At 50.5% G+C, this 14,834-nt stretch overlaps 1 pseudogene; it reads left to right on the top strand.

Annotated features, from left to right (window-relative positions):
* The first annotated feature begins 9,623 nt into the window (after positions 1-9,623).
* On the top strand, positions 9,624-10,575 carry LOC138492918 (CDK-activating kinase assembly factor MAT1 pseudogene; annotated as a pseudogene).
* Positions 10,576-14,834: the final 4,259 nt, after the last annotated feature.

The following is a 14,834-nucleotide window of genomic DNA, read 5'->3' as shown; positions in this document are numbered from 1 at the left end:
AATCAAAGCCATGGAAGGAGACGTGTGCACCAAGAGCGGGCCATCTTGCTGCACATATGTGCCCTCCCACGATGGAGAAAATCGGACATTCACAGAGGCAAACATGCAATAATCAGACCTGAATGCCAAAATGGAGGCAGTGACTAACCCAATAAGAGAAGATGATTGGCTGACACATCTTTTCCTGGATACCATCATGGATGGCCAGTTAACTGAAGGTACTCATAGCTGCGTTAGTGCTAGTATTATTCGGCTTCTGCGTTATTAGAGTAGCTATAACACAATGCAAGAAGACTACCAAAAAGATGATAGGTATGAAAATATTACTGGGCGTAGAGACAAAAACAGACAGAGAGACACAAGCCTTTGACATATTGCAATCACACCTGAAGCAGTACCCTCTGCTCCCGCCAGGCACAAGCTTCTCATTTCCCCAAGATCCACGCAACTATTGGGGAAGATAAGTATGGTGCAAGCCTGATGGAGACTGTTGCTATATGACCTGGAGCCTAAACGAACAAGTGAAATATCATGGACACTTGGGAGGAGTGGCAAAAGTATGGATCCCAAAGCCACACATGAGCAGGGAGAACAGTCAAGGAAGTGTGGTTGATTTATTGACCAGAGTGGGGGATTGACGAGGGAGACCTAAACATGGCCCTTGTTGTACATATCCCACCCCCAACTCAGCGACAAAGAGACGAGAGGTGTACATTGTTCCTGGGCCCTTCCCCTCCATTGTCGATATATCGCAGGTGTGAGAAACGCTACTCATTCAACCGTTCAGACCCTATCCTGATGACAGTGTTGAAGAGCTACAGCTGCAATCAATGGAGCGCGTCTACTGATTGTAATCTGAAAGAAAGCTGATGTCACAAACGACACCATGAAACAGATGCATTAGACATGAAGCACATAGGTACCCCTGCATGAAGTTACGCAGACACTTAGATTTATTGCTGGCAGACACGAAGAGTATGCTTATGTCTCACATATTAAGAGAATACATATACACCATTGTCACGCGGAAAATGCAAGATGCACAAGAACACATATGAACTGCTTGCTTAAACGCAATTAACATGGACGGCCATGTAAATCAAGATGGAAGCCACAAACTGCAAGGAAAAGAACAAACTCAAAAATATGGAGAAAAGCTGACTGGCTGACCCGGCTGAAACACACAGACCGGGCTTCCAGTGCAGCCACCATGCACGGCCTTGCCAATGAGCCTGAGATAAGGAACATTTGAAGTTAAGAGATAGGACACCTACAGGCAATACAAACTGAGAATCCTCAAAATTGCAAGCAGCAGAAATCCATTTTGTGGTCCCTACACACGTCATGTGAACCTGCAGGACAGAGCCTATTCATTCGAGCTAGACTGAGGTGACTCTTCCCATCCAACTGAAGGCAGGACAATACAAAAGTAGTATGAGGTTCAAAGCCGAATGTTCTGTCTCAAGGCCTAGGAGATCAGAGATAGTCACTTGTTGAGAACATGCAGCATCTTCTAAGCCGTTTACACCACCTTGAATAGTTGCACTTGGTTGGCCTGGTAACTTTCCAAAGCTCCAAGGCTGAAGAGACCCCCTTTGTCCAATCCCTATTCACCTACTACGTTAAGCTCACACTTTTTGTTGCACTGTCCAATCACCTCACACTAACCTGTAATGTTTGTATTTGCAACATTAGGAGGTGATCGCAGGAGGAGCCACCAGATATGTTTTATCCAATTATTGCAGTAACCCCCTAAAATAATGTGTATGTAGTTTACCATACTAAACAATTCTGATCCATGTTAGGTGTTCTGGGATGTAACTCCATCTTGTGATGTCCTGGATTATCAAAACTGGACGATAGGCTCAAGACCGATGAGCGAGTGTGGAGAATGTTGCATTGTTCATACCTCAATCTGTTATTGAATTTTCAATAAACGCAGTAAAACTTTGTCCTATGGCTGGATTTTCAGTTTTTTGTGCAAGGGATTTCCTTGGCCTAATTCCTATTGCCTATATTTGGCGAGATTCATAATAGTTCCCCTGCCTGTAATTCAGGGGACTGTGAGTTCAACAGGGAGAATGAAGGCAGGAAAGTGTAGGTGTGTGCAACTTGTTTGGGGGATATAGCCCTCCACCCACTGCTAAAACGGTGGACAGTAGGGAAAGTGCAGGAATTAGAGGTCAGCATTGTGAGGGCAGCGTTTAATGCAGGTGGCACCTCCCACTCATCCATAGAACTGGTTTTGGAGGCCCAGGTGGATAATGTGACTGGCCTTCAGATGGACTTGGTTAGTGTGCCACCTAAAGTGATCGAGTGTCACCAGAACCATCTGCAAGGTAGGGATATGACCACAACCTCAGTCCAGGCATGCCACGCGATTTAAGCATAGAGGCAAGTGGAAATGGGGGTAGAAGATGTGATGAAGTCCCCCCTGAATGCTTCATGGGACCCTCAAGATGTGGGATTAAGGGGCCTGGTGCACCTCTGAAGCAGAGGATGTTGGGCCTGTGGATGGCATGGAGAGATCCCAGTGTCACCCATCTTGGCCCAGCCATGTGGCAGGGGGCAAGTAGAGTGACACCCCCAGACCAATTTTAAGTGAGACCTTCCTCACACCCCAGGCCGGGTATGGCAACTAAGCCTTAACAACTCTGTCCCTCCCCAAATCCCTTGGGAGACAGTACAACGTAACCTTAGTGCACTCACTCCTAAAATTAAAGATCAAAGCACTCCATGATCAGACCCAGAGTCATAACATTGAAAAGAGAAAGCTTCTCTTTAACGAAAAGGGTTTCTATGTAGTTGCCATTGGTTGCAATGGTCTAGATAGTGTTACAAATTCCCTCAACACAAACAAAACTTCTCCAGGGGTTCTCAGGACTCACGATGAACTCTTCAGAACAGTGGATAATTGTTGCAAGTTTGGGACTTCACAAAGCAGAACGTTCAGCTTGGGAAAGTGAACCTCAGCGGCTGGTGATTCTCTTGCCGGAGACACAATCTTACCCGTTTCACGCCTAGAATCACTTGTGTACAGGCGCGTTATAAATGCCATATCATATCATTCCTTCCACACCCAGAGAAACACATTGGGCCTCATTATGAGTACGCTGGTACAACCACAGTGATTCAGTGGTACTGGTGGCACAGAATCTGTCTCCCGTTACAGCGGAACCACCATCAAAGTACGACCTGTCAGCTGCGCGCATTCTGGCATGTCGGAAACATTGCCACTGGGCACCATGCAATCACTGTCAAATGGCCCAGAAATTGGACGCACCGAAAGCAACAGGGCACGGCAACGGCACGTCCATGCTGGACCCAGCAGCACCGGAAACAGTGGATATGGAAACAGCGGGACCCGAAACAACGTCATTGCCGAAACAGGAAACTCAGTTGTGGCCATTTTGGAAAACACAATCCACTTAAAATGGGCAAGTTCCACCAGCCATCCAGACCTGCTAACAGTAACAGTCCACCACCAGCCATGGCATCCCACATCCCTGAGAGACGGCAGCGCAACCCACGCTTCACAGAGGCAGTGTTGACCATCCTCACGGACACAATTGAACAACATGCAGGGGCCCGAAAGGTCTCAGCTGTGGGAACAATACTCCATACAGACCGTGACTGCCACAAGCGGTGGGAGGACCTCTGCCTGAGGGTGAGAAACCTATTGTCAGCCCACCGCAGGCAATGCAAAGCCACTGGTGGGGGAACCTCGTCTCCGATACGAATGATGCAGTGGGAGGACAAGTGCAGCAGCGTGCTGCACAAGGAGGGAATTGAAGGAATCGGAGAAACGGAGCCCGGAGCTCGGACACCTGGCGAGGGTGGGGAGTAGAATGTGGCACGACACAATACACACAGGTAATAGGCAGTAATCCACCGTTACAACTGGTGTGTTGTTGCCTAACACGTATCACCGTGTTAGGCCACAGTGCCGGTGCTACTGTTTAAACCATGCCACAGCCTCCGCAAGGACAGACCTGCCCGGGGCAATGGACCCTGGAAGGCATACTGGTAGTCTGGCAGTCAGGAAAGGGTGCCAGTACGTTGCCACCAGCAACCTCTTTCCCAGACCGCCAAGCTTGTAATGCGTCCCATAGAAATGCATAGCACCACACAAGTCCTCCGGCCCCACTGCATTGCCCAAGACCATACCGAACCCATACATTGAATAACATCATATGGATGTTGCCCAAGGACACATGAACAGAGACCACAATCAATGTCACACTACCCACCTACCAACACTGTCACCATCCTCTCCCATACATGTCCGATCCCGTGCCAATCAAGCAACGTGCCCCGAGGTCCATGCCTGCTCCAATTTCAGCCACACAATTAGCCACTTCACTGTGACAACTGCGCACTGTAGCGCAGCCACACCTTGGACAGCACCAAAGGGACCCTTCCCCACACACCCATCGTCAACAGTGAATCATTCCACAGCTCACACCAGCACATGACATGCTATGACAACAGGGCAGCCACCCGGCCACCACCCCAGAGTCAGCCAACCACACCACACCTGCACCCATATGGCCAATGTGACCACTGATCCCACCCAAACAATAGCATTAGGCCACCCTCACCCTATTGTCAGACACCCGCACAACAGAATGCATCCATGGCACCGTTGAGAGCAATGACTGAAAACCCCTGTAATCACTGCACAGACTACATGTCATGTGAAATGAAATTGCCTGCCGCACAGACCCACATGCAAGGCTGTCTGTTTCTACATACAGCATGTGTGTAAACCGTGGCAGCCCATCCACGACAATCCAACAACGGCACCCCTCACCACCACCTGCACACGCCCACCTTTCCCTGAAATTGCCTGGATTCAGCGGCACCATTTTACCCGACCCTCGCAAAGCTGCACACACCCCACATTCCCTCAACCCAAACCTCAACCCCTTTGTCCCTTCCAGTTCACCCTCACCACTATACACCCTTATTCATACAGCTGGGCAACTAAACAACAATATAAACCAAAAACAGTCAAAAATAAATAAAACACACTTATTTACACTATGGTGTAGACCCTTCCTCTGTCTCCTTGCCTCTAGATTAGGGAATTTCCCCTCATAACGCCCCTTTTTGCCAGGTGGAGGGCTCCCTGGCCCTATATATACTGGATCACTACTCTATTTGCAGCGCTGCCTTGCCTCTTGTATGAGGCAAATCCCTTTTCCCCTCTTCTATCACCCTCTGGACACTACTATAAAAACCAATACATCGCCACATGGTCTATTGTGTACACACACCTCCCCCTGTTATTTTCTCCCACAAAAGTGCACTTATGTCTATGCGTTTTCCCGAGCAACTGCGATGCAGGGCCCCCAGCAATTCACCTGCACAGTTAGGTGTAGCACCCTGTTCTAAGGAAAAGGCAGGCCTACTAACACCACGACGCCTGCAGAAGCGTGTAAGTGGGACTGGTCACTGCAGATTGGCGCCGTGACCCAGTATGCGCAGCAGAGGGACCCCCAGCCTCACAGAGAGTCTGGGATCACCAAATTTGTAGGTGAATGACCCAAAACCCAACAATAAAAAACAATTCCACATATGCCAAATAATCAATACACAGTTCGCAATGAAAACAAAGGTTTATTACATGCAAAAAGTATCAGAAACTGGTAGAACCAAACTTACACAGAGCTCTCCCCACCCACAGGAGTTACAGCTTTTATAGCAGAATACCACAAATTAACAGAATTATACATAACAAAGATTACAACATGATCACGCACTCCCCATTGGTTAAACTGTACATTACTCACCGTAGTGACTAACGTACTCCCAGTCCATAGTCCCCTTTCCTCCATACTGTATGGGCATCCCTTGCCAGGGACGGGAGACAGAACCTTCTTCACCAGAAAAAACCTTCTTCCCCTTTAAATTTAGAGGCACGCAGGGGCCCGGCCCTGGGAGCATGCACTGCCCCAGCGGCGCTAATCCACAGTCCTCATTGACGCGTCCACAATATTACCATTGCCTAATGACACCAGTTTTCTTAGGGGACGGAGAATGGTGGGACATATGGAGGAAAGGGGACTATGGAGTATATTTGTCACTATGGTGAGTAACCTATAATTACTCATGTGTCCCGTCCCCTTTCCTCCATACTGTATGGGCGATTACAACTGATTGTAGTCCGGGTGGAGAGGTGACCCTCCTAAAGAAAACAAGGTCCTTAATACTGCCTGTCTGAAAGCCGCGTCTGACCTAGAGCTGGCATCCAGACGGTAGTGCTTGCAGAAGGCCGAAGGAGTGGCCCATGTGGCCGCCCTGCTAATGACCTGCCACGGAAAGTGCCTCTGGAAGGCAAATTCTGTGGCTTTTGCTCTGATAGCGTGGGTGGGCATGCATGTTCGGCGGAAGTGGCTTGTGCTGCCCCTCATCGGCCTCCTTAATGGTCAAAACCATCCAACTTGCTATGAAGGCCTTAGAAGCTTGATATCCCGGCTTTGACCCGCCGAAGGTAACAAAAAGCCTCAGATTGTAGAAGCTCTTTGTTCTATCCAAGTAGAATTTCAGAGCGTGCCTAACATCCAGACAATGCAGGGCCCTCTGAGCATCATCCTTAGGGTCCACGAAAAAAGTGGATAGCACTATCTCCTCATTTAGATGGAACAAAGACTACTTTAGGGAGGAACGTGGGATGCATTCCAAGGACCACCTTGTCCCTATGAAAGTTAGTATAAGGCTTAGAAGACACAAGAGCTTGGATTTCGCTGACCCGGCATGCAGACGTAAGATCCACCAAGAGGGCTGTCTTAATGGTGACCAGCCTGATGTCTGTGGAAGCCATTGGCTCAAAGGGGTTATGTGCCAAAGCGCACAACACTAGGTTGGGGGCCCACAGAGGGTGTGGCTTCTTGATAGGCGGGTAGAGCATGGTGAGGCCCGCCAAATGTCTTTTAACCACACGGATTGGAGGAAGAGAAAACATCCTCCTTCGAGTTCCGGTAGGCTCCGATGGCCGCCAGATAGTTGCAGCATGTGTCTATTTGCACCCCCGAGTGGGCGAGGTGTGCCGAGGAGGAGAGCACGTCGTCCAACGTGCAAGTAAGCGGATCAACCTCCTTAGACTCTGCCCAGTGGCAAAACCTGGACCACTTACTTTTGTACTGACTCCTAGTAGCATCGCTCTTAGCACCCTGTATGATGTCTAGGTTAGCCTCTGAAAGCCGCAGATGCTTCAATGTAACCTGTTCAGGAACTACGCTGCAAGGGCTAACTTCTGCAGGGTGGGGTGGATGACCGAGCCCTTCTGCTGCTATAGTAGATAAGCTGGGCCCAATGGAAGGTCAATCAGAGGCTAGTCCGACAGGCTGAGTAGCTCCGAGAACCATGGTCTCGCCGGCCACCACGGGGCTATCAGAATGATACTGAGTTGTCGGGACTCTCTTATCTTGCAGATCACCCTGTGTACCAGGGGAGTGGGAGGAAATGCATATGCGTTCATGCTGTTCCACTGTAATGCATCGCCCAGGGAGCCTAGGCCCTGTCCCTGCCAGGACGCAAACTGAGGACACTTTGTGTTGTACCAGGTGGCGAAGAGATCCACCTGGGGATGTCCCCCATCTGTTAAAGATCCCCTGAAGAACCTGATTGTTCAGTTGCCATTTGTAATTGTCCGCACCCGCACCCAACCTGCTGAGTCTGTCCACCTCCAGGTTTGACTCCCCCAGGAGGTGGATCGCCATCAAGTGTATGTTGTTCTCCAGCACCAACTTGCAAATGCTCCACAGAGGAGGAGACCAAGTGCCACCCTGCTTGTTGATGTAATACATGCTGGTGGAATTGTCAGTTTGAATGAGGATAGTCTTGCCACTGATAATCTGCAGGAAAGATTTGAGAGCGAGCCAGATCACCTTGAGCTCTAGCCAGTTGACATGAGCTTCCGGTTCCTGAAGAGACCATACTCCATGGACACTGTGGTTGTCTAGGGTAGCCCCCCAACCCTCCCAGGAAGAATCCGTGGTGATGTTAGCTGTGGTGCTGCTTGCCGGAAGGGTCTGCCTATCCTCATGTTGCATTCCATGCTCCACCAGAAAAGGTCCTGGTGGAGAAAGGGAGGAATGCTTACGAGTTCCCCTGGGATGCCCGCTCATGACTACAGGAAGCTGCTAAGTGCAGCTGTAATCGTCTCCTTTTGAGCCTTGTGTAAGGCACTGCCAGTAGACATGCCGCTATGAAACCCAAGAGGTGCTAGTACCAGCATGCCGAGGTCACTGCTCTGCTGAGAAAATTACCTGTGGCTCTTTTGATGGCTGCGATCTTGTCCTCCGAGGGAAAAACTCTCTGCGCTCGTGTCCCAGATGAGGCCCAGGAAAGCCAGACTCTGCGTCGGCTACAGTTGCGACTTCTTGAGATTGATGGAAATCCCAGTTTGTGTAGTGTAATCATGAGGGCAGAGGAGGTGTGATCGACCGCCTTCGGGGATCTCGCCCTGATGAGCCAGTCGTCTAGGTATAGGTACACATGTTGACCTTGGGCCATGAGATGGGCTGCTACTGCATTCATAAGCCTGCTAAAGACCCTGGGGGCTGAATTGAGCCCAAAGGATAGAACCGTATATTGGAAATGGAAGCCCATTATCCTGAACCTCAGGAAGGACCGATGAGGCTGCCAAATCGGGACATGTAGGTACGCGTCCTTAGGATCCAGGGAGCACATCCAGTCTCCCTTGCACAGTGTCTCCGCAATAAGCGCTGGGGTAACCATCTTGAACGTTTGAAGAGAAAGGGAAAGGTTCAGGGTGGAAAGGTCCAAAACAACTCTCAGGCCAGCCTGGTTCCTTTTGTGTATGGCAAAAATCCTGCAGTAGAAGCCCATACCCCGCTGGGACTTCTTCCACTGCCTGGCTCTCTACAAGCGATCGAATTTCCGCCAACAGAGTTGTTATCCCAATCTGTGGGAGGGGAGGAGAGGGAGGAATAGGCAGGCAGTAGCCCGAGGACACTACTGATTGAATCCAGGGGTCCACGAACCTGCCCCCCCACCGGAGACACATGGACATGGAGGGGAATGTCATGCCTTCTTTCCCTCTCAGGCTGGGGCTGAGGAGGGGGACTGAAGGAAGCCCTTATTCCTGCATTGTGTTGTTTGCGGCGGTGCTGACTGGGAGACCGGTCCAGCTTCCTGGACCTTCGTTCCTGGAAGCCTTGTGAGGATATATAAGGATTCTGCAGTCTGGGAACTGGTCTTCTTATCAAGTTCCTCATCAGTGGTGGAATGAAAGGTTGCTACCCTCGAAATGGAAGGTCCAATATGAGCTCCTGGACGTCTGGGTTGAATTTGGTAGCGCGTAGCCAGGCAGTCCTTCTCATGTCCATGGCTATGCAGATGGCATGGCCTGAGGTGTCAATATGTGCCACTGTGGACTTCATGATGTCCTGAGCCACCATCTTTGCTTCTGCCAGCCCTCCCTTGAAGCATGCTTGACTGTGTACCGGAGGTTCCGGAAGGAAGTCAGCTATTTCCCTTCAAAGCCTTCAGTTAACGGCTGCGAGCATAGCGTCCGCATTAGACTGACGAAGGTGCAGCGAGGCGCTGCCACTTGTACCCTTTGTCAAGCGGAAGTTGGCTTTTCATTGCGCATGCTCTGTTGTAGATACAACTGGTCTCGCAGTACAGGCGAGTCTTGTGCAATGAATTGTTCCTGAGTGTTGGTGCTGCACCGGGGACGTGGGAATGGATGACCAGGGCTGCCCTCGGTGCAAGACCACCAAATACAGGAACCCTTCACTGAAGCTGATGGTGAATGTCTGTGGGCATACGCTGTGTGAAAGTTGTGTGGACTTATTGTTTGTCAGAGGGTCTGGCAGCTGCCAAGAGTGTGGAACAGCACTTCGAAAAAACAACTTTCGGGTTCAACTTTTTGAGGATCCCACCGTAGACAAGGAAGTCGAGATTAGAAAGAAAGTGTTAAAAATATATAATAAAAGAGAAGAAGATTTTTCAAATTTAAACGACTACAATGATTTCCTTGAGGAAATAGAAGATATTGTATTCAATTTGACCAACAATGCAGACCTTGAAAACACCAAGAAGAAAATGGAAATGTATCAAAAGGAGAACAAAGAAGTTATCCTAAAAAATAAGGTTAAACTGACACGTGAGCAAGAAGTGTTGGAAGAAGCCTTGGAAGAGGAACGTAACGCTAATGTGCAAAGAAGAGTGATGATCCAAAGAGAGGAACAGATGCAACAGATTCTGAAAAAGAAGAATAAACAAGCTCTTCTCGATGAGTTGGAGAGTTCCCATCTGCCTGCTGCACTTCTGTTAGCTCAGCACAAGGACCGGTCCACACTGTTAGATATAAAAATGGAAAGGCCCCCCAGGCAAATTAAACCGGTTACCTTTTCCACCGGCATCAAAATGGGTCAACATGTGTCCTTGGGACCTATGGCCAAGCTCGAGGAGGCGCTGTACGAGTACCAACCGATTCAGCTAGAAACGTATGGACCGGACGTTCCGCAGCTTGAGCTGCTGGGAAGACTGGGAATAGACCTTCTTTCCATACGCCTCCAAGATCTTCTCCTTCTTGCCTAGCAGAGCCAAGGACGAGGTGGCCGAGGAAAACTGCGGCTTCGAATAGATAGAGGCTGCAGCAATCACTGAGGAGCGTGGTTGAGGGTGTGCCGACAGCAAGAGTGTATCCCCCTCCAATTGCCTGTACTTGACATCAAGGCGCCTGTGGGTGGGCTGTGCCGAATGGGGTTTAAGCCATCCCTTTTTGGCCAAGGTGACAAAATCCTTCTGCATCGAAATCCCTGTTCTAGCCGTGCGGCGTAGTGTGAGGACTTCGGCCAGGATCCCCACCTCAGGTTGTGGAAGCCCCAGGTATTCAGCCAGACCTGCAGGCCGATCATGGAAAGCCTTGACTGAAGACGGAGTGTCGGGGTCCTCCTCCTCGTCAGTGTCCACCAGGGTGTCCAGCTGGTCTGGGACAGGTGGAGGAGTACTGGCGCCGTAGGTTGAGATGTGGCGATCAGAGTCGGAGCCTGCTGTGGAAGCTGGTATTGAACTGCCTGTTGTGCAGGAGGCAGAGGAGCCTGAACCACAGGGGCCAGCGCGGGCAGCAGAGGCTGCATGTGGGCCTGAGACGCTGGAGCCATAGGTGGAAGGACTATGGGTGCCGGTGGTGGGACAGGAGGTAGCATGTCCCTGATCACATCCTGAAAGATGGTGCCCATCTGAGGGGATCTCACAAGGGTGAGGAATTTCTCGAAGAATCTGTCCTCACAAGCCGGTGGCGCGGTATGTCACTTAGGATTAGGGCCCTGAGGTTGCTGAGGTCTGGGCATACTCTGCCTTGCTGTCTGTGGGGTGTATCTGCCCTGCGACGCTGAAGGATAAGCTGTAGGCCACGTACCTGGTGAAGACCAGCCCCACCTCAAAACTCGTTCTCCCACCTGCTCCGCACCAGGGGGTGGTATCGGATGAGCAGCCATATTGTCTGGCGCTGCAGCCATTTTGTCAGGCTGCGTGCCACATGCCTGCGCTGTGGTGCTTGCCTAGTTGAGCCGGGCCTCCTCCAGGACTCTTGGCAGTGGAGCTTGAGGCCTACCCTGTACCTCAGGACAAGGCCTGCTAGGCGTTGTGCCCTCAGCTGTGTTGCTGGTAGTGCTGCGTACAGGCGCCCCCTCAGACACTTGTCACTTGGACACCCTGTAAAACAAACTTGTGGTCCCTCAGCGGCGTTACTGGTAGGATCGATTGACCCCTCGGCTTGGCGGCCGATAGATAAAACCGCCTCGGTACCCGTTCTGGTGTTAGAACCGGAACAGCCCATTCCGCTTGGACGTCTCCTTGGTAAGGTGTCTCCTTTGCAGGGTGCAGATGAAAAAAGCATCCCTACCTTGGGCCTTGACTTGTGCTTGACGAAGTCCTTCAGGTCCTCTGGAGGCGATCGTTCGAAGAACTCCCTCCACCGAGCTAACCTGTTCTTGAGAGCGTGAGGTGTAAGCGCATCACACGCAGAACAACCTTCCCAGCCGGGGCCAAGGCAGCGGAGGCAAAGGGCGTGGGGGTCAGACATAGGGAAGAGCCCTTTGCAGGCTGGACACCTGCTGAAACCCAAAGACGTAGACATGCACCAGGGAGGACCGTGGCGCCAGAGGACCAAGTACCTGATTAAAGACAAAGACTAAGGACAGAAGACAGTATCCAGGGAAGAGCGTGTGGAATTACAAGGCTGAAGCCAAACCCAGGAGCACTGGTGAAAGTGGTCTGCTCCCGTCGATGCGGAAAAGAGGACTGGGGCGTAGCACCGGTGGGAGGAGTCCGAGGAATGCATGCTCCCAGGGCCGCTCCCCGGGCACCTCTAAATTTACAGGGAAAGGAGTTTTTTTCTGGTGAAAAAGGTTCCGTCTCCCGTCCTTGGTGAGGTACGCCCATACAATACGGAGGAAAGGGAATGGGACACAGGAGTACACGTATATACATTTCTAATGGTCCCCTATAGTCCATTACCCTATTGGTCAGACATTATATAACTACATTTCCCACGTGACCTACTAGATCATCACTAAAACTCAGGAGTTGATTGACAACCAGGTACATTGTTGCCATAATACATTACTTTAATGAGTAAATATTCCTGACCATCATGTGACGTGCACCCCTCCGTCGGAGCCTGATAAATAGCAAGGTGAACTCTGCTGGGAGAATACAATGGCCCTCCTCATTATACCATGCACGGTGGCACGCACAGACAGCTCGCTACCCTTGTAGATACTTTTATTGGCTTCACCTATGCTTCTCCCGTCCCAAATCACAGAACAGCCTTAGCACATCTCCTCCCTCATCTCTCCGAGAACTGTGCCCATGAATGACGTGATCGGGGCACCACTCTTTGTTACGACCCTCGCCCAAGACCCCCCTGGCAAACCCATTGGCCAGGTAGAGTCAGGACTCGGGCCTCTAGAGCCTGGCATCCTCTTCAAAAGCCCTTATGGCGCCAGGCTCATACACCATGAAAAACAATGTGCTTGGGAACTACTTTATTGTATTGTCAGCCAACATGGAGGCATCCACATAGCTTGGTTCGTAAGAACCAAGCTATGCGGTCTAGTGTTTTGGGTGTGATAGCCGAGGGACTACTTTACCTGGACTATTTTGTTGGGGCTATTTAAACCACACCCGAGAAAGACAACACGCTTAGCGTTACTTTGCAGCTTGCAACGTGTCGCTCACCGTGTCTAGCTATTCCCTCGAACCTCAGAGAATCAGAACCTGCAAGGAGACAAAAGGATCATCATTAGCAGCAGCATCTTACCTGCAGTCTTCATCTTTAAACACTCGCAGCTACTGAGAACAGCTTACTCGAACTTGCAAGCCTCCCGGACAGAACGACCTGAAAGAGGAAGATAGAGGCAACATTAAAGAAAGCAGTAGAGACATTTACAAATTACGAACTGCTCAAAAGGCTTACCTGGCTGGTCACCTTTCGGCTGGCAGCACTCTGGACATTCCACTCGTGCTGAAGAACACCGCGACCTACAAGGAAGGAAAACACAGGTTAGCAGAGACACGACTTCGCAGCGCTGCGCATAGCGCTTACTTACCGCATCGTAGCGCTCTTAATGCGCCATCATTTACCAGCAGGGCCCAACCAAAGCCAGTTCGTCGCGCTGAAGCTCCGCATACCTAAGGGAGAAAAAAAGAGACATTTTAAACAAAGAAAGGCATGCAGGATAGCAACAAAACTAAAGAACAGTAATAAGACCTACCTGAACAATATCAAATGGGCCGGCGTCAGTGAAGTAACCGGACCGCACTCGCCCATGAAAGACAACGCGCCCCTGCAAAGAAGGCAGGATGGAGAGCATGCCTAATTCTACCACAAGGTGAGGAGAGGGCGCCAGAGGGACTGAAATCATACGGGGATGGAGGGAGGATACTTACCCCGGTCGGTCAGTCTTGAACACAGTCCTCCTGTATTTTCAGGCAGAACCTTCCCCGCAGACCACATCAGGGCAAAGATGAGAAGCATACCAGCGAGTAACCCGGCTGGGTGGCGTCCCTGTGGATACCAGGTGAGCGTAACACTCTTATGTTTGAATTTCAGTTATTTATGGATTCCTAGAGCTCAGCATCTGCAGTTCAAATAGGATGACCGGTCTTTGGCTGAGGGCAGTAGTGATCTAAATCTTAACAGGCCTCTTGGCATCACAGAACCCCATGCCATACTCACTGGAATTCAGCCTACAAAGAGTGCATCCCCACCCTTCCTCCCGAACCTAGCATTCCTTTCCCAGCTCTTCTGAGCTCTGCAGCTGCACCTTATTAGCCATTATCAGCACAACGCGGCTGCCTGAGACCTTGGCAGCATAACCTCTCTGGGGACTGGAAGGGGGACTCATCTCTGGATCAACAGGACAGAGATGCAGCTCCACGTTAAGCCTGTTTCTCATACTTTCACAAACACATCTTATAATTTGGCAAGAAATCCAACATGGAGGAACACTTACTACCTTAGCCCCTGGACCTCACCTCTACCACAAACCTTCACTGACTCCATCTCAAACGCCAACCTACATCTGCTACCTACTAGCACATCTCTTAAAACATATCCTATACTACCGCTATATACAAAATACATCACCCTGTTTTTAACCTCTGCAACCACAAGGTAAATACATTGTTTCTCTATATGTATTGCTATATGGGGCTTCTAATATGTGTGAGGCGGCTGTGTGCCTCCCAGCCACCTCAGGTCCCCATGATGTTGCGGTGTAGCCCCCACCCTGCTGGTCCCCCGTGACAATGCTGTATGCCCCCAGCCCCTCTAGTCCCCCGTGATGTCG

Source organism: Ambystoma mexicanum, chromosome 10 (genome assembly GCF_040938575.1).
Source record: "Ambystoma mexicanum isolate Mex_15411 chromosome 10, UKY_AmexF1_1, whole genome shotgun sequence".
NCBI lineage: Eukaryota > Metazoa > Chordata > Amphibia > Caudata > Ambystomatidae > Ambystoma > Ambystoma mexicanum.
Note: the sequence above shows the minus strand (reverse complement) of the source record. Positions and strands in the feature narration are given on the sequence as shown.